The sequence below is a fragment of the Peromyscus leucopus genome, chromosome 20 (assembly GCF_004664715.2).
Source record: "Peromyscus leucopus breed LL Stock chromosome 20, UCI_PerLeu_2.1, whole genome shotgun sequence".
Classification (NCBI taxonomy): domain Eukaryota; kingdom Metazoa; phylum Chordata; class Mammalia; order Rodentia; family Cricetidae; genus Peromyscus; species Peromyscus leucopus.
In genome coordinates, this window is record NC_051080.1 from 12378859 (window position 1) to 12384373 (window position 5515).

The window sequence follows — 5515 nt, forward strand, 5'->3', positions numbered from 1 at the left end:
TCAACACATATATACATATATATATATATATATATATATTATATATATAAGTTATATACATACACACACCCACACACACAACACCACACACACACACACCACACACACACACACACAAAGGAGGAGAATCTCAAAAATGTGACTGCCTTCCAAATTTATAATCCAATACATAAATAAAATTTTAGGATTAAGTTGTACACTTAAAAATATTTCCTTTTTTATTTTAGTGCCGTCAAAACAGCCTGAGTAACAGGTAAGACAAGATGAGATATAAATTTACATTTAAAAAAAATGTGTCTTAACTAGGAAACGTTGCAAGAAGTGTCTCTTATCAGAATGAAATGTTTCTGGTCATGGGACTTCAAGTAGATTTTGATGACTGTGCTTTGGCCTCCTCTCTTCTTGTGCCTTCCCAATTGTAATTACAGTGTGTTGATTCCTCAGACTTTATAGAGCTGGCTCTGTACAAGCAAACAAACAGACACAAGTAAACAAACATTTTCTTATAAAAAGAAAAGCAAAGCTATGGTTCTCAAATATAAGTGGAACCAGCACCACCACCGACTAGACATGATGACTTTCATACAACGCCACTGCTGAAGTGCGTACCAGTATGATTTTCCTTTCCTGAAATACCCAGAGTTCATGCCTCTACTCTTTCTATTGTCTTAGGAGCTACAGCTTTCACAGAAATCAGGGGCAGCTCTGGAACTAAATTCATGCAGGTGGGGAAAGAGCGCCCTGGGTGTGGGTGTGAGCATGAGAGCTGGCTGCCATTACTATGACTTATCTGGACCATTCGAATGACTCAGACGTGGGCTTTCCCTGAAGCATATTGTTTTCTTACTCAGAGACTCTGGTCTTAGGAAAAAAAATTTGACATTCAATTTTTTATAAGAATCTACCAAGAGTCTCTATTAAAATAGGATAGATGATCTAACTCTTCTGCAGCATTTTTCCTATACATAAAAGCTACATTAAGATATTCATGAGATCTCTAGCCTGAAAAGTAGAAATGCATAATTAACCTTAGAAACATTTATATACACAGGTTTCTATGTCCCAAAGCAATACTAATAATTAATGTTTTCTTGATATTTAAAATTTTTCATCAAACCTACTACATTGTCTTCTACTTCTGGGTAGAAAAGCAGTGTCTGTGGGGGAAGTCACCTTCCCCTCCCCATCCTGTAGACTGTTAGGAAGGTCGCCTCAAGTTGAGAAGCTGAGCCTCTGATTGCTTTTGGAGAGAGGCAATTAGTGGGTATTCTCAGCATCGTAGTGGTGCCAGAGAAGGGAGACTAAATAAGAATCTGTAGATTTCCAAAGAGTAAGTCTTGGAGAGGCCAAACAAAAGCCACCGTGGTGATTCCAGTCCCTTCTGTGTTTCAGCCACCACGGGTCTCGTCCCTTCCACAACCGTTGCTCCACACAGTTCCAACACAGGTGAGTTAGTGATGCAATGTGTGGGTTCTATTGCCTCTCATCACTGAGTGCTCTCTGATTCATTGAAAGGGATCCCAGTGTGTTTTCTGTCCTCCTGAACTATTTGCCAACAATCTCTTTGTTCTCTCATTCCCTCAGAGGCCACGACTTCCCTACGAGTAAACGAAACAGTAACAAGTGAAGCAGTCATGGGTGAGCACTGAGAGGCTTGTGCCCTCCCTCCTGGTAGCTCCTTCAAATCTTCTGAAAATAGCTACTCAATAAGCTTTATTGATAAGAAAATGATGGGAAAAAGCCAAAAAAATATTATATTGCTCTTTATCTCCCCAGGTTCAACAAGGACTTCTGCCTGTGGTTCTTAACCTGTGGGTTTCAACCCCTTTAACAAACCTCCATCTCCAAAAGTGTTTATATTATGATTTATAACAGTAGAAAAATTAGAGTTATGAAGGAGCACTGAGAATGATTTTATGGTTGGGGTTGTCATAACATGAGGAACTGTATTAAAGGGTCACAGCATTAGGAGGTTGGAACCACTGTGTTAGTTGATCCTGAATCTAAACTAATGACCAATAAATGATATGGGAGGACATTTCCTACCCACATTCAGAGCAAGAGGAATTAGGGTTGAGAAGTGTGTCAGTAGACTTGATGTAGGATCATTGTGTGGGATGGTTTCTGCCCTGGCAGCTTGCAGCAATGGCTTTGTAGAGCTCTGATCCCTATCTGACTCAACTGCTAGGCATATAAGTGAACTCGCGAGCACAGTGGTGTTCTTGTTTTAGGTACCACTGTTGCAGTCTCTGGGGAAACTAAAGAACCAGTGAGATCTCATACAGGTAGTGATGAAAATACACCTCAGACGTAGACATTTAATTTTTATAGCAGTACCGTGTATACTTTTCTAGACCACAGTCTTTACTCCTTTCTTTGTTTTCTCTTTCAGATTCTACAACTTCCATAGGAGGCAGTGAAACTACCCGTGCAGAAGTTCGAACAGGTAAGCCATTATTCTGTGAAGTTGTGAGGGTTTTTTTGGTTTTTTGTTTTATCAAGTCTCTCTTTAGATGGCTGTAGTAAACATGAGTGAGGAGTTAGGCTGAGAAAAGAGATGGCATTGTTCCTGGGGATACAACCTGCAGGCTTGCCTAGGAATTTCATGCCCACCATGGATTTGTAGGCTTTGAGATGTACAGTCAAGAGCACCACACTATTGGCCAGTGTCTTCACATCAGGACCATAATTATTACACATAATTTACTTGTTTTTCTCAAAAAGTGCTTGCTAACGGTGAATATCCTAGTTTTTTGTGTGTTTTTTATCCTCTTCTGGTTACCAGATGCTGGAATGAGGGCTATTCCAGGAGCAAGATCTTGGGTATTTTGTTCACTAGTACAGCCCAAGGATGAACCACAGAATTGCACAAAGGAGATGCTCAAAAATATTAGGGAGATGAAGTAATGTGTCATTTTTCAGTCTTCTCCTTATCTAAGAGGTATCACGGTGGTTTCACCTGGAGAAGCTGCAGCTCACAGAGTTTGAAGTTGGGCAAGATGGATTAAATACCATTTGAGAGTTTTAGAATAAAGGAACTCTATTTTAAACAGCTGAAGTCAAAACATTTAAGTAATTGATCCCTACAATTCAGAAAGAGGATCCTTTTCTTCTTTAGAAACCTTTGTCATAGCAGGCATCCTTGCTTTATCATGCGAGGGAGAAAGCAGCTCCCTTACCTTCAGTGGGCTCTGTGGAGAGGGAACCTCAGCGATTGATGGGAAGGAGTGAACCATCAGGTCTTCTGATGAATCAGATCCACATAGCTTTTCCAATATTGTTGAGAAGCTTATGTTCTGTCAACCGCCCAGGGAAGCAACCATTAGGCCTATAAATTTGCATGCAAATATGTTACAAGCAAAGAGTTAATAGTTATTTAAGATCATAATATATTTAGACTGTCAACTCTGATGACACATCAACACAATTCTTCACTTCCTCCACCAAATCCTTGAACCTCACATTCTTCGTTTTCCTCCTGCAGAGGCTACAACTCCAACAGAGAATAATGAGACCCAGGGAAGCAGAGCCACAGCAGGTGAGACCTGGCAGCTCCCATAGTTGGGTGTGGCCTTTCCCATGTGACTGCTGGGTTTGCCTGGTAGGAGGTATGTTTTCCTGCCATGTGCTATGTAGTACTTTGGATATTTTCTTTCAACTGAGTGTATTCTGGAAAAGCCCTCTCATTATCAGCAACTGGTCTTATAGCCATAACTTCCTAAAGGTTGGTTGTCTGTCCAGTCGGTTCGAGAATGGCTTCTGACATCACACACACCACTGAAGTGATACAGGAAGAAGAAACAGTATGAATTCTGGAAGGCATCCTATCCTATAAAAAAAGCTTTGGGATTTATTTGTTTTATTTTGTTTCTTTGTTTTGAGACAGAATCTCACTGTGCAGTCCTGGCTGGCCCAGAACTATGTAGACCAGTCTGTATTAGAACTCATAGAGAGCCATCTGCCTGAGTCTCTGCCTCCAGAATGCTGAGATTGCAGCCATGTGCCATGTTTTTTTGTTTTTGTTTGTTTTTTGTTTTTTAATCACGATAGGCACCACTCTAGCCTCAAGAAGCCAAGCAACTGGAATTTGATCTGGGAGAAACCCAGCTTATTCCTCATCCCATTATAGATAGAATTTCAGGGGAGGGCTTCAGATGGGGGGAACATTACTATTTTGATCATTTTGTTGATGTGGGTCATAGGGCATACATATCCTCTCAGCTCACCAGGAAGCTGTGAGGGGGCCTCTGAGAAACATACATTCAGGTTCTTCTCCAGGCAGGTCTTTAGGAGACTAACATGAGTCAGTGTGATGATTTGAGGTCCTTTGTTTATGAGCTAGCACTGGAATTGGACCTGGAAGTTCCCACCGAAGTGAGCTAGTAAGCAGCCATGGAATCTTCAATGGCTCTATCTATGAGGTGACTCCTGCTCCATTGTCCCCTGCACAGGAGAACTGTGGCTTTCCCAGCCACCTGTCTTGATTTCACCCCTCTCAGAAGCCACCACCACTTAGGGAGAAAGTGGGACACTAAAAGTGGAGGTAATCATAGGCATCAGGGGCACTTTTTCATAACTACATGAAATCCCCCCCAAACCTTTACATTTCTGATATTTGTCAAAATATTATGAAAAAGTTGTGTCCAATGTTCACCATTGGTGCCAGTGAGTGCCATTCAAATACACTGTCATTTCTTATGCTTGTGCCTTATTGACCTATCAATAGGGCATCATGGGACACACTCCCTGAAAGTTATATTGGTGAAGCTGCCAAAATCTACTTCCCTATGACTAAACACGGCCAAAATAACTATAATAGCAGATGTCTTCTGTAAATTTACCACAGGAACCATATATTCTATAGGAATATCTCGATTGTCTTAAAACTACAAAGCCAGAGACATAAGTTTATTACTGAATAGAGAAAATTAAGGGCTTTTTTTCTTTAGAGATTATACCCATGTACGTCTGCCATCAGGGTGAAGATTTTTGTTATGTTTGCTAAGTAAGCTACTATAAGAGGCTTCTCAGGGAGTGCCTTCCTTTATTTTGGTATAATCCCTATGAATAAGAGGGGTAATACATATTTATTGATTAAATAGCTGGTATATGGAGAAAATTCTTAATCCAGGAACAGAAAGTCTGATGAAAGCACATGTTTAAAGACCTGCTAAGGAGGTAAAGCAGTTTCTAAATGACACCTCCCAGAGCTCCTCGGTACACAGTTCCTGAATGAAAGCACATGCGTGCACCTTGGTTGCATCAGCACAAAACAGTCTTCACGTTGACTCCATGCCTTCTTGTTCCAGGTACCACCCATGCAGCTGTAAGTGTGACCGAGGCATCTGGAAGTTCCAGCACCGGTGAGCTAACCATTCTGAAAGAAGGCTGCATGACTCTGCCTATGTGACAATGTCACAAGCTCCTTCCTAAATCCCTCTCTTTCATCTGTTTCTCTCAGAAACCACAGCTTCCACGGGAGTCAGTGAAGCCATGGTCACAGGAAACAATGCAG

At 41.1% G+C, this 5515-nt stretch overlaps 1 long non-coding RNA gene across 1 annotated transcript; it reads left to right on the plus strand.

Moving 5' to 3' along the window:
* The first annotated feature begins 2395 nt into the window (after nucleotides 1-2395).
* On the plus strand, nucleotides 2396-5515 carry LOC119086350. Its single transcript, XR_005089615.1, has 4 exons — nucleotides 2396-2446; nucleotides 3485-3538; nucleotides 5310-5363; nucleotides 5462-5515. It is a non-coding gene; the product is annotated as an uncharacterized LOC119086350 (long non-coding RNA).